The sequence below is a fragment of the Triturus cristatus genome, chromosome 8 (genome assembly GCF_964204655.1).
Source record: "Triturus cristatus chromosome 8, aTriCri1.1, whole genome shotgun sequence".
NCBI lineage: Eukaryota > Metazoa > Chordata > Amphibia > Caudata > Salamandridae > Triturus > Triturus cristatus.
Genome location: NC_140591.1, coordinates 1,382,805,820 through 1,382,821,247, shown reverse-complemented (window position 1 = coordinate 1,382,821,247; position 15,428 = coordinate 1,382,805,820). Strand labels below are relative to the sequence as shown.

Below are 15,428 nucleotides of genomic sequence, written 5' to 3'. Positions count from 1 at the left end.
AGATCCACATGTACCCCAACTTCACCCTCAGAGGCACACTCATCTACCGACCCCTCGGACCCTGCCCCCAGTTCAGCGACTCCATCGCCGACTTCATCAGCACGCATGTCCTGACCTCCACCGACTACATCCTCCTCGGAGACCTGAACTTCCACCTTGAGAACAACAGCGACAACAACTCCACAACCCTAATCGATAACCTCGCCAACCTCGGACTGAAGCAACTCGTAACAACGCCCACCCACTCCGCCGGCCACACGCTCGACCCCGTCTTCTCCTCAAGCCCGCATGCCTCCGTCAGCCACACCACCGAACTCCTCTGGACCGACCACCGCTGCATCCATTTCACCTTCCAGAAACCCACCACACACCACCGCACCCATCAGATCCCCCGCCACTGCGGGAGCAAAATCACCGAAGACCAACTACATGCAAACCTCGCTCTCAGCCCACCCACCGAACCCTCCAACACCGACAACGCTGCCCACAGCCTCAAATGCTGGATCGAGGACAGCGCCAACACCCTCGCCCCGCTGAAGAAACCCCCCCACAAAGACACCAGCAAGAGGGCCAGCTGGTTCACCCCAGAACTCCTAGCCTCCAAGCAAGCCTGCCGGAAACTAGAGAAGAAATGGCACAGCGAACAAACTCCGGACAACCGCGCAGCACACAAGGACACCATCCGCAACCACCACCACCTCATCAGGGCTGCCAAGAGAACCTTGTTCAAAGACTGCCTCGACAACAACGCACACAATAGCAAGTAGTTCTTCAACATCGCGAAGGAACTCTCCAACCCCAGCTCCAACTCCAACGACATTCCGCCGTCGCAAGCCCTGTGCGACTCCCTCGCCACCTTCTTCCACCGCAAGATAGCAGACATCCACGACAGCTTCAACACCCAGACAGCCCCAACAGACAGCAACACAACATACCCTCCGCACACCATAGACCATGACCCCCTGCTAGCCTGGGCCAGCGTGAGCATCGATGACACCATCAAGACCATCAGCACAATCCACTCCGGCTCCCCGTCAGATCCCTTCCCGCACCACATCTTCAACAAAGCAAGCAGCTCCATCGCACCCCACCTGCGCAACGTCATCAATCTCTCCCTCGAGACCACGACCTTCCCAGAGAGCTGGAAACACGCCGAGATCAACGCCCTACTAAAAAAAAACAAGGCAGACCCAAGAGACCTCAAGAACTTCCGGCCCATCTCTCTGCTCCCCTTCCCGGCCAAGGTCATCGAGAAAATCGTTAACAGACAGCTAACCCGATACCTCGAAGAAAACAGAATCCTGGACCCCTTCCCAGTCAGGGTTCCGCAGCAACCACAGCACCAAGACTGCCCTCATCGCCACCACAGACGACATCAGGACGCTGCTTGACAATGGCGAGACCGCAGCACTCATCCTCCTAGACCTCTCCGCCGCCTTCGACACCGTCTGCCACTGCACACTACTCGCACGCCTCCATGCCGCAGCGATCCGAGACAAGGCTCTGGAATGGACCACCACCTTCCTCTCCGGCAGAACCCAGAGCGTCCGCCTCCCCCATTCTGGTCCAAAGCCTCCGAGATCATCTGCGGCGTACCCCAAGGATCCGCCCTCAGCCCGACACTGTTCAACATTTACATGGGCCCACTCGCACACGTCGCCCGACAGCACGACCTCAACATAATCTCCTATGTCGACAACACTCAACTAATCCTCTCCCTCACCAAGGACCCCATCACTGCCAAAGCCAACCTTCACGAAGGAATGAAGGCCGTCGCTGACTGGATTAAGACCAGCCGTCTGAAGCTGAACTCGGACAAGATGGAGATCCTCATCCTCGGCACCAACCCTGCAGCCTGGGACGACTCCTGGTGGCCGACGGCACTGGGAGCAGCCCCGACACCTACCGACCAAGCACGCAACCTGGGAATCATCCTCGACTCAACGCTCTCAATGACCAAGCAGGTCAACGCCGTCTCCTCCTCCTGCTTCAACACCCTCCGCATGCTCCGCAAGATCTACAGATGGATCCCGACAGACACAAGAAAGACAGTCACCCAGGCCCTCGTCAGCAGCAGACTCGACTACGGAAATGCTCTCTACGCAGGAGCCCTGACTAAGCTCATCAAACGACTACAACGCATCCAAAATGCCTTAGCACGACTGATCCTCGATGTACCACGCCACGGCCACATCACCCCCCACCTGAGGGACCTGCACTGGCTCCCTGTCAGCAAGAGGTTATCCTTCAAGCTCCTCCTCCATGCACACAAGGCACTCCACAAGACCAGCCCAGCCTACCTCAACAGACGGCTCTCTTTCTACATCCCCAACCTCCAGTTACACTCTGCCGACCTCTCACTAGCCACCGTCCCTCACATCCGAAGAACAACCGCCTGCGGGAGATCCTTCTCCCACCTCGCCGCCAAGACATGGAACACCCTCCCACTGAGCCTACGACAGACCCAAGACCTGCTGACCTTCAGGAGGATGCTCAAGCCCTGGCTGTTCGATCAGTAGAGGCCCCCCCCCAGCGCCTTGAGACCCTCCCGGGTATGTAGTGCACTTTACAAATGATTGATTGATTGATTGATTGAGAGGTTCTCTTAGGGATGTGAGGAAGAAGAATATTATTTGGGATGGACAAGTGTAAACCTCAAAGGAGAATGCCACTACCTGCTCTATATTACACTAATTAAATAAAATCAACCTGTTCTCAGTCACTCGAAATGTTATGCAAAGCATTCTCTTCCAGGGGATCCTCATCAAGTCATAAGCACTGAATATTCCCGCCCATGTGTGGGGACCCCGGAAATAATACAAAATATATATGAAAAACATATATATACAGCTCTATATATATATATCTACATATATAATTTTTTCTCATACCAATACAGCCCCCACATAGGAAGCTAAACAATGAAATAATATAATAAATACTTGTGCAACAGATAATGAATATATGAACCACAGTAGGGCAAGTATCACTTGAACTAATTTCATGAGTACAACTCATCAAAACTGCAAAAAGGGCAGGCATTGTTAGCCTACAGGCTGCATTGTAAGCCAATAGCATGGAAAATGAAAACTATTGTACAAAAAGTGGCTCCGTGCCTTTAAGGCAGCTATGACCCCCAGCTTCTCATCATGCTTCAGGAGTAACAGTTAGGTCACTTGTTCTTTCTGGCTCCTTCAGTCAGGACCCTAGATTCCACAGCTCTGTCCTTTTTGACATTTCTGTCAAAATTATCTTAACTTTTTAGGGTGTTCTACTTTTCACTCCACATCTTTTTGTCTTTGTAGTGAAGTGTGACAATTTTTTGGGCAGAAAGTAGTTTTATTTCTGTCAGAATGCCTTCACTTTTTGACCCTTGACCCTCCTGTGGCAAGAAGAAGGCCAAGACGGACACACATTCTGTGTGTATCCTCTGCCTCCCTGACTCTCACTCTCCAGAGAACTGTCCACATTGTAAAAAATTGTCCAGAAGAACTTTCAAGCATAGAGAGAGAATTTGGTTATATGGACTCTCTGAAAGAGGTAGGTCTCCTGTGAGGCAGAAGAAAAAGAGACTGAGATCCACGTTGAGGAGCAAGATACCGATCTGTTCACCTTCGGCGCCGGGATCGGCATCTAACCCACCACCAGCGAAGAAGCAGATGTCGTCGTCGAAGTCTTCAGCGGTGCACTCGTATCGTTTAACTCCAAGACCGAAGACGGCGGCTTCAACGTCTTGTCGGGTAAAAGACCCTCCGTTGGTGTCAACCAGGCGACGATCAACGTCGAGGAACAAGTCTTCGTCGACGTTGGCCAAACGTTCGATATCGAGACAGGACACTCTGTCTTCGCACATCCTTGAGCTGTCGAAGTTGAGGCACAAGTCTCCATCGAATTCTGTACATAGATCATTGACGTCGAGGCATAAAACGTCGTCTCCGGCGTCAAAACAGAGGACTCCGTCGGCTTCATCCCAGAGAAGATCGACGTCGAGACACCAGTCTTCGGCACACATGCGTTTAATACCAAGGCAGAGGTCTCCGCTGACGTCAGCGCAGAGACACTCGTCGTCGATACAGAAGATTCCTCCGACGGCAAGACGGTCGATGTCGAGGCAGAGGTCTCTGTTGAGGCCATCTCGAAGACGGTCTACGTCGAGGCAGAGAACTCCGTCGACAATACCACGAAGGCGTTCAGCGTGGAGACAGCGGCCTCCATCGACGTTGAAGCAGCAATGTTCACTGTGGAGAGAAAGAACTCCGTCAGCGTCTAGACTCGGACGTTCAACGTCAAAGCACAAATCTGCTATGGGCTCACACTCAGTGATTGTTCTCCATCACCATCACCGACGTCGAGAGCAGAATCTCACCGCACGTTGTCAAGCCGGTCTTCTTTCTCTTCCTCAAGATCACCGTTGGTCATTTCAACGTCACATAGCCAGGCTTCTTCACCTGTACGAACCCTTCCGGCTGAGGATCCTGCTAGAACATAGAAGCAAAGAATCTCCATCTACACATCGCTCATATTCACAGGATGCTCCTGCACGGGAAGAGAGGTGAAAATCTCCATCAGTATACTTCTCTCCCAGATGGTTGTTACCTCTGCATAACTGGCGCAAAGTTGACGCTCCACAAATGGGAGGTGCTCAGGACTATTCCAGTCCTTTACACAGGTCTCCTCTAACCCGTCTGGTGCAAGCAGTTGATCTCTCTCCTACTACTCCATCGAGGGGTAGAGATCGCTCACATACTCCTGCTCGCTCTTCAAGAAGAAGATCCAGGTGTCGAGAGCAAAGGAGAAGACACAGGTCTCCAACAAGTTCACTCTCTTCCACCCATTCCTCGAAGAGGGACTACTGCCCGACTCTCACAGACAGCCCACCGTCAAGAATCTCTCCGGTAGACGACGTCATTACTTTTCACAATGGTCTATCTAGAGGGGCAAACAAGTTAAACATCTCTATGCCTACTCAGCAAAGCTCGTCCTCAGTCATATTCGAGATCAGCAGCCAAGCCATTACTACCTCTGGTCCCGGGTCTGCTCCAGCCTGTAATGGACATATTTCTAACAGCAGCGACTCTCAAACCTGCGCCAGCGAGAATCGTGAAAAAATAGAGGCTGCCTAAAGAAGACCCTTTATTCCTCAGATCTGATCCTCTACCAGATTCTGTTATTATAGCTGCGGCAATGAAAACGCATGTAGTAGCCTCCTCATCTACAGTTCCACCGGATAAGGAGAGCAGAGCACAGGATGCATGGGGGAGAAAGGTATGTGGCACGTCAGCATCCATGATGAAAGTCTCCAGCGCTTCGGCCCTGTTGGGGTGCTATGACAGATCTTTGTGGGACTCTCTGCAGAGGTTCACAGAGAAGCTACCAAGGGAAGACCGCAGAGATTTTGAGGAAATTGTGCAGGAAGGCAGCTTGGTGGCAAACCAGGAGATCTGCGCTGCAGATGATGGAGCGATGCTGTCTGCGCATTCCTATGCACATGGAATCAGCGTCAGAAGATCATCCTGGCTCCGTCTTACTGCACACAAACCGGAAGCGCAGTCCCGGATTCTCAATCTCCATTTCACAGGCTCATCCTTGTTTGGCACTCACACTGATGAGGAAATGTCGAGGATGAAGTCAGAACTCGATACCCGGAAGGCAGTCGGACTTGAGAAGAGGAAAGAGTTCCGGCACCATTACAGGCCCTACGATCGGCGACCCTTCCGTCAGAGGGATCAAACCCCTCATTGGCAGAGACAACAGCAGCAGCATGGTAAATCAAAGTCCCAGTACCAGGGTCGTCGTACCCCCAGAGGAAGAGGAACCCTTCGTTAGTAGACTACCTCAGCAAAAACACCAACTAAACAATGAGTGTCCGCTTCCTCCATCACTGTTTTCCACTCCAGTAGGGGGAAGTATTGCCAATCATCTGGAGGAGTGGCAGAGTATTACAAAAGACCAATGGGGGTTGACTACCCTGCAAAATGGGTTTCTTTCTACTTTTTTGACATCGGCCTCCCTCGATCCCACCAGCAAAAACAACATGCCACCATATAAAACAACTGCAGCGGGTGGTATCAATCCTTCTAAGAAAGTCAGCCATCGAGAAAGTCCCTGCATCACAACGAGGTCAAGGAGTATACTCAAGATACTTCCTAGTAAAGAAAAAAGGTTGATTGTCAGATTTCAGACCTATTCTAGACCTTCGAGCACTCAACAAATCCATTAGAAAAGAAAAGTTTTGCATGTTGGCTCTTCATCAAATACATCCACATCTACAACAAGGAGATTGGATGTGTTCACTGGATCTGCAAGATGCTTACATTCATGTCTCAATCAATCCTCATCACAGGAAGTTCCTGCATTTTCTGGTGGGGTCCCCCCATTATCAGTTCAAGGTACTGCCCTTCTGGTTGAATTCAGCTCCTTGAGTGTTCACGAAGTGCATGGTAGTAGTAGCAGCTGCTCTACGACGCAGGGGCATCTTTGTGTACCCCTACCGCGACGACTGGCTTCTGAAAGGTCCCTCCCCCCAGAGCCAGAGGAACAATATTCAACAATGTCTAGACCTTTGCCAGCAGCTGGGTCTCCACGTAAACTCCGAAAAATCGACTCAGCAACCCACACAAAGAATTCAGTATCTGGGGGCAACAATAAACTCTGCAATATGAAAAGTGTTTCCTTCGGAGGAGAGACTGTTTTCAATCACATTGAAGAGCAAGCAGACCCTACACAACAACGTACCTTCGGTTCACCAGGTTGCACCTCTTCTAGGATCAATGACATCCTGCATTTTCCTGGTACCCAATTCCAGATTGAGAATGCGTCCCTTACAACAGGATCTGGAGGACAAGTGGGATCAAAGAACGGCTCGGTGGGAAGACAGGATACAACTGTCGCACGCAGCCACAGCATCAATACCATCATGGTGGATGAGACAAGAAAGTCTTCTGGTAGGAGTTCCTTTCCATCAGGCTCCTCCCTCCCAATTTTTGATCACAGATGCCTCCCTCCAGGGTTGGTGGGCTCATATGGGGTCTCTCCAGACGCAAGGTCTATGGTCAACAAAAGAACAGTTGTACCACATCAACATGCTGGAGTTGAGGGCGGTGCATCTGACTATCACGGCTTTTCTCCCTTCGATTCAGACCAATTCCATTCTAGTACAGACGGACAATACGACCACCATGTATTACCTGAACAAACAGGGAGGGACTTGATTGAGGACTCTATCGCTGGAAGCTCAGGCCCTCTGGCATTGGCTCTTAGCGAGAAATCTATCGACTATAGCAGTACACCTACCGGGAGAGCAGAATTCAGCAGGACTGGGTTCTAAACGATGAAGTAGTCGAGGACATTTTCCAAGAATGGGATCGTCCAAGCATCGGTCTGTTCGCGGACGACACAAACAAAAAATGCAGAGACTTCGCCTCAAGGTACTACCGACCAGGGTCGAAGGGAAATGCTCTTTTGATCAGCTTGTCAGGGGCATTTGTGTACGCCTTTCCACCTCTTCCAAACCCTCGCACTCAGACACGAGGATGATTTGGATCGCTCTGGACTGGCCCAGGCAATGGTGGTACCCGGACCTTCTGCACCTGTCAAAATGCCCACACAGGAGACTGCCGCGCAGACCGGACTTGCTGTCCAAGATGAACGGGAGGATTCATCACCCCAACCTACCCTCACTGAACTTGGCAGCATGGCTCCTCAGGTCCTCCAGTATGGTCATTTAGGACTTCCTCAAGACTGCATGACCATCTTGAAAAAAGCTAGGAGGCCCTCCACAAGGCACTCCTCTGCTTGTAAATGGAAACAATTTTTCTTGTGGTGTGTACAAAATAATTGTAATCCTACCAAAGGGCAGAAGGAAGTGATTTTACCAAATCTGCTTCATTTAGCCAAGGCAGGCCTCAAATTCTCTTCCATTAAGGTGCACCTGGCTGCCATTACAGCATACAGGTGTTCTCCTTCTCAACCATCCTTATTTCAACTACAGGTAGTAAAGGACTTCTTACAAAGTCTATAGAAGGTCTACACTCTTGTTCGGCCTCCTTCTCCTCCCTGGGAATTGAACTTGGTTCTATCTAAATTGATGGGTCCCCCATTTGAGCCTATCCACAAAGCAACCCTTTAACACCTTACGTGGAAGGTAGCTTTCCTAGTGGCGATTACCTCAGATCGCAGGGTGAGCGAGATTCAAGCTCTCTGCTTAATTGGTGTTCCATCTAAATAGAGTGGTTTTGAGAACTCACCCCTCCTTCCTTCCGAAGGTGGTGTCAGATTTTCATGTCAACCAAACCATTTAACTTCCGACCTTTTTTCCTAACCCCTCTACTTCAGCTGAAAGGTCACTCCACTCGTTAGACCTGACGAGGGTTTTAAAATTCCATTTGGATGGTCCAAAACGATAAAAAAATCTGATCAACTATTAATTAATTATGGTTTGATCAGAACAGGTTTTGCAGCCTCCAAACGTTCCATCTCCAGATGGATAGTTTCATGTATCAAATTGGCTTACCAGTTAGCACAGAAGCCTCTTGGGGCTACCCCCAAGGCTCAATTCAATAGAGGAAAAGCGGCTACAACTGCTTTTCTCAATAATGTACTGATTTCTAAAATCTGTAAAGCAGCTACCTGGAGAGCTGTACACACATTTACAAGACACTATTGTCTTGATTCAGATACCAGAACATTCACCCAAGTAGGCCAAGCCTCCTTGAGGAATCTGTTCAATCACTAATAATAATGGTTGTCTGTTGGGTAATTCCATCTCATTTGCCCGCAGGTGGAAGATGGGCTTGCTATTCTATTCAGTGCTTATGACTATTGATGAGGATCCACTGGAAGAGAAGGATAAATTACTTACCTGTAATCCTAGTCCTTTTCCAGGGGTATCCTCATCAAAGTCATAAGCAACCCACCCGCCTTCCCAGGCAAATTACACTGGTTTTCTTCGTTTAGTTAAGCTTTATCTTTGTGTCCTAATCTTTGGGCTCCACAAAGAACAACTGACCTAACTGTCACCCCTGAGGCATGATGGGAAGCTGGGGATCATGGCTGCCTTAAAGGCACAGTGCCAGTTTTTGTACAATTGCTTTCATTTTCTATGCTATTGGCTTAAAATGCAGCCTGTAGGCTAACAATGCCTGCTCTTTTTGCAGTTTTCACGAGTTGTACTCATTAAAAGGAGTTCAAGTGATACTTGCCCTTCTGTGGTTCACATATTCATTATGTGTTGCACAAGTATTTATTATATTATTGCATTGTTTAGTCTCCTTTATGGGGGCTGCATTGGTATGAGAAAAAATGATATATGTATATATATATATATATATAGCTGTATATGTTTTTCATATATAATTTTTATTATTTCCGGGGTCCCCGCACATGGGCGGGAATATTCAGTGCTTATGACTTTGATGAGATACCCCTGGAAGAGAACTGGGATTTCAGGTAAGTAACTTATCCGTCTGGCTTAAATCAAAGTCAATGTGTAAAGAATTTAAGAAGTGCATGAACATTTGAAAAAAGTCCCACAAAACACAATAAAACTCCACAACTAATGTTAAAGATAAAGAGACACATTTTGTGAATAAAATTGCAATAAAATGGCAACAATATAATTTTTGAAGAATTAAAGTGAACAAGAACCAAGAAAAAAAACCGCTCAATTTAAGTAAATGGTTGTGTTAGACCGGGACCAAAGTTCAATTTCGGGCTAGCTGCAATGGAGTGCGGGTTGGATACACCAAGTGGGTTAGTCCAGTAGAAACTCTGAAGTAAAAATGTTGAAAATGTTGTAAACTCCCACTTCAGTAAAGCACTTTGTTAATCTCTTGAAGAAAAAATTGAAATTAAATCCAAAACCAAACCCAGAATGTGAGTTTGTTGTTTTATGAGAAGAAAAGTTCCTGCACTGTGTAATGTACCTGAAACCTTACACCGACACAATGGAGCCCAAAGCCTGATACCTGAAGCAGCTATTAAGGTTTCTTGCTGAAAAAGTCTTAACTTGCAAAGGGACTTAGTCATTTTTTGGAGGTGTAGAGCTCTTTGCGTGACAGAGAGCCAAATCTAATATGATGCTGTGAAACAGCCGGTAGGATAATTTTTCCGGCGTGTACCTCTGAAGCTCTAAAGGAAAGATTTCCTTAAGTTGCCAAATTTCCTCTGGTGCCCAAACAACCACAGAAGCACATTTCTAAGACCCCCAGTATCTCTGGGGAAGGCACGTTAGAGACTCTTAAGCTGTCATTGAGAGGCAAATATCCCGTCCTAGTCCAGCTGCCAATGGTACACTGGGAATCTTCATGGGAATGTCCTTCCAGCTTTTTATGTTCTCGGAGTCACCCATGGGATCAGCCTTATGGTCTTTGGAGATATTTCTGCCCTTTGATTTCAAGTGGAAGGGTGTCCAGCCGCCTCAGGTCATTGTCACAGGTCACAAATGCCAAGTGCAGCAAGTTCACTCAGCCTGGAATCCTTTAACAAGTCCAGCAGTGCTCTGAGGAAGGTGGGGTGAGGGTCCAGCTTGGTAGGATTAACTAGCCTGTGGGTGGGAGATACCACACAACACTCCTAAACCCTCTCTAACCAATTGAATAAATGTTCCCAGGCCCTCGCATAGCTACACTTTCAGTTGTTTCTGCTTGTCTTGCTGCAAGCAGGCCCAATATCCAATGTATATGGGCAAATCCAAGATGGTCAATGTCTTCAGCCATACTAAACTTGGGCTCTGAGAGCTTGGGGTGTGTAAGCGAGTGTACTATGGAAATTACTAATGTCTAACACAAAAATCCAGCTTGAAGCAACTCCTAGACCTACAACACAAAAGTGAAACAGAAGTCTAGGTAGACAAAGCAGGGTTCTAAAGTAACCAGACAAGGGATACACATAAATTGGGACGGTTTTTATGCTTTCAAAGGTGCAGCTGTTTTACATGTGCATCAGAAAGGCCTGTCATACAGAATTCTGCCAACAGAAGAGGTAGCAGTCTTTACTCTGAATATTATGTCAGATAGGCCACCACTGCCCATTGAGGTAAACCTGCCAATCAAAGTGATGCATCTGGGAGGAATTTCACACCTCATTATGGACAAGAAAACAGTTGTAGAACAAGGCTAATTCGCTTGTAGTGACTCAGGCAAGTTTTCTGAAATTTATATTTCCAAACTAGTGAGAAAAAAAACAGCCTTCACCAATGAACTGGATTTTTAAAAACAGTTAGGAAAATATGTTGAGGTTTTTCTTTACCTGTTTCCCACAGAGTACTGTACAAATAGTGATTTAATCTGCTTTACCAGTATTTCCTATGGAAATACCTAAACATAATACAGTGAAAATATCTCTTGGTAATTTATTTACTGTAGGTACATGCTAACTTTATTAGGCATGTACCACTTTTAGGCACTTAGCACCCTACCTTATAGGCAATCGTTTTAAAAGTGACTTATTCTGTGTGGTTTTTAGCCCCCTAAAAGAGTTTATTTTTACAGGTCTTGCTGCAAACATGAGCGTTGGCAGGCTAGAGGGGACCAAGCCTCAGTGGAAGTCTGTGTCATGTTCTCAGGGTGAACAGGCAATTGCAATGCAATCGTTCATGCATTTGTGAAATTTAGAGCTTTTGCACTAAAAATGACAATGTGTTTACTTTTATTTATTTTTATTTGCAGTGGAGTGATCATAGTCACAGCCATGCTCACAAAATCTCAAAAAACAACCGCAAAACGACAGTTGATGTGTTCATAGTGTTTAATAATGGACAATGAAATGCAGCTTGCTGCAGTGCACACTGCAATGCAGCACTTGTTTGTTACACATGTTGTAATGCGTATGTATTAGAGAGGAAAAAAGCTAACAAAGAAAAAAATAAGTGTGGCTATAGAAGAGGGGAGAGAGAGCTTGCTCACCCAAGCTGCTTAAAATGACATCATTACTCAAAACTGCTAACCAAAGAGAAATGTAAATCAATGCCAGACATTTTAATGCTTTCCCACACATTGAGCATGTATTTTGCATGGTTAATAAGGGAAGCTATAAAGCATAACTTAATGAGTATAACGTGAAGCCACATAAACCATGCTTCACCCTTTACAAATGCAAAAACCACTCCAAGTTGACCAGCACATTACCATTCATTTTGTGTGGCACATGATGCTATGTGTTTTCGAGTGCTTTATGAGCAAGTATCAAGGTATGCAGTCCAGCTGGGATCCAGTTAGAGATGCGGCCAGGAGTGTGAATAGCAAAATCTCGCCACTGCACTAGCAAGAGCTGTGCTGATGAAAGAAAGGCATGCGGCTGCCATGGTGAGAGCTGAAGCGCGGCAGGCACTGTGTTGATCCAAGAAAACATGCCATATGCCTCCTGAAGCGGCCGGCATGCTGCTGCCATGTCAGTGACAAGAGAACATACTGCACCCCTCTTGAAGGGGCCGGCATGCTGCCACCATGCCTGTAACAAGAAAATACGCTGCGAACCTCCTGAAGTGGCCGGCATGCAGTCACCATGCTAGTAACCATACGCACAGATAGTTAAGAAAATGAAGCACAGCATCCGTGAAGCGGGTGCCATGCTGATACGCGCGCAAATGCAAAGTCCATAAAAAAAGAGTGCACATGAAAGAATGTACATAAAAAAGAGTAAGACTACAGTAAAAAGGGAAGTCAGCTGGAGGGTCTGAAACAACTTAAGACGGGACTAATTAAGCATATCAACCAAACAAAAGCAGGCATTTAGTTAGGGCACTAAGAGGAGCCAATAGAAAAGATGAGATGTGCCTAAAGCACATATTCTGGGTACAGCATGCCTCATACAGCAGTGCATGTGCTGCCTAGGCTCGACCTAAAAAGTGGATGACACAATATAGTGCTTCAGACCACATGTGACATTTAATTTTACATGCCACAGGTGTTTATGTTACACCATATAAAGTGGCTTTAGACTAAAATTAAATATGTCAAAAAGGGTTTTAAGTAAATTTCAACTTTGATTTAGGGTTAGAGCAGATGCACTGGCAACTGGATAGCAGTGTCCCAGTGGTAGAGCAGGTGAGCCAAAAATAATGAAAACCTGGGGGCAACAGCCCAACAAGGGTTCATTTAGACCCAGAACTGCTTTGATGGCAAAATAAGTTAATCGTTACCCTTTTCCATGTGCAGAACAGATAAATGATGTAACATTGACCAAAAATATCAGTGTGCCTCATGACCCAGTCTTTGCAGATGTCTACCATCAAAAGAAACCTGATCTAGGGGCGTACCAAAGGCCCTGCTGCCCCTATGGTGCAGATGGGCCCCCAACCAACAAGGGGGCTTGAACCCTTCAGTGGAGTCAAATTAATTTTAATGTCTCTAAATATCTGTAAGATATGGGAGACTCAGGTGCCCATCTTCACATTCTGCAGTTTGGCTCCATCATTTTGCATCACGCCACTGACCTGAACATTTATATTTTATTATTTTCATAAATGTGCTCTCATCAAGCACATTTAAAACCCTCAAGTGAGCTTCCACCTGACTTCTGACCACTTGAAAAAGGCATCTTTAAATGACTTTCATCAGAGAAGTATCAATCTGTGGATCTCATCTTTTGCCCTGGTTTTAAGCAGCACCTGGAACAATTTCCAAATTTACAAACTGACTTTATTAAGAATAATCCATTAATCTAATCATAGGCTTAAGACCTTGCCTTATAACAGATCACACTTCACTAATTGAATGTCAACAATATGCTGTTACATAGACAATATGTTTCACCGGGTCAAACATCTATTGTCAGATCCACCAGGTTTGTTCATGATCTGCCATTGATTCCACTCTTATTAACGTAAACCCACCCTGGTACTTAAAAATATTTGAACATATTTCACTGCTTAATGATCTGCTTAACATCCTCCACCTACCATGTTCCATCAAATATTAAGTCTTTCTTTTTTTGAATCTCCATTACTTTCAGCTTAAACTTCTTTGGGCCTCATTATGAGCTTCGGTAATGCCCCACCGCACCTACCGATACTGGTGGTATGGGTAATTCCAATGGGGGAAAACTTACTGGCCAATTACAAGTAGAATCCTAAGGGCCCTCTTACAAAATGAGGAATTAGTGAGGGTAGTTGCATCCTGATTCTCCTATGTATTACTAATCTTCCCCTGCCCCCTTTGGAATTTCATCCGGAGACACAACCTTTTTTTTTACGGGTGCAATGTCTGGGTAAAATTCCCAAATTCACAGAATTATCACATTTCTTGTAATCTCGATTCAGATGTTAATTTCCATTACCTTCCAATATGGCTTTTGCCATGATTAATTACACTTGAGAGGTGTTGAGCCTCCTAACCACACCCTTCTCCTAAAAAAACAAACCTATTACTTAAACCCTTCCCCTCAAAACCTCCTGTTTTCGTTGTACCTTGCAGGACACATTCTTCTGGGTTGGTGCGGAGTGGTGACTCTAGTGCTTTGGAAAGTACAGTTCGATTCGGATAGCGTGGATGGACTGTCAGAATTAACTCTTCTTTTTCTGTCACTCTTGACTTGTGTGCGGAGCTTGTGGGCTGGTGAGTAGTCAGACGCAGATGGAGAAGACACGCACCTTCTTCTTCGTTTTCAGCTGCAGAGAAAAACGTGCATGTGTCTTTGCCATCTTCTGGGTTCCTGGTAGAAAATCACATGCGGCACAGTCTGTAGACTGCCATGCTGGTATCGGGAAGGACAGGAGCCTCAGGTAAGAAAGCCAGCTGCAGAGTGGTTCCAATTTTGTTTTAGCCAATTGCAGGCACTTGATGATTGGTTTGCCTGATATCTAAACAAGAAATGTTTTTCATCGTGGAGGGCAGGAAAGCACACAAGAGGAAGCAGACAAGGTCACTTTCAGTATCGTCTGCTGATGAACCCACAGCTGAGGGGAGGAAGCGCAAACATTCCTCGAAATCGCACAAGCATCGGAGAGACTCCCAGGTGAAAGAAATGATCAACAAAGCAGTGTCAAAGGCTTTACCACACTCTTCTAAACATCAGAAAAATCTGCTGAACAGCATGGGAACTCTGATTCTATTTCTGGCAATGAGGGTCCTAGCAATCCAACAGCTGGAAAATACATTTCCAGAGAAGACTTTGCTCAGATTATGCATCGTGTTCATGACAATCTGGGTTTTGAACCTACCTATCAGTGGAAGATGCAGTATTCAATTACTCCCTCTATGGCTTTGCCTTTGCATTCCAAAATAAAGGAACTGATTTTTTGGCAATAGAAAGACCCAGATCAGGCAGCTGTACCTACGTTTATACAGAAGACGTTAGCATTGGTGGAGGCTGAAGAGGTGCTCCCTTCGGCAGTTAAAGGGGATTCTATTCTAGCGGTTCTTATTGATAGATTTGCCATCAATCCTGATGATTGCTCTCCAATGGATGTGGTCAATAAACAAGTAGACGCA

At 46.5% G+C, this 15,428-nt stretch overlaps 1 protein-coding gene across 3 annotated transcripts in view; it reads left to right on the top strand.

Annotated features, from left to right (window-relative positions):
• The window catches only part of GRIK1 (glutamate ionotropic receptor kainate type subunit 1), a 968,246-nt gene that overhangs the window by 469,108 nt on the left and 483,710 nt on the right, over positions 1-15,428 (top strand). The gene's annotated exons all lie outside the window — the stretch shown is intronic.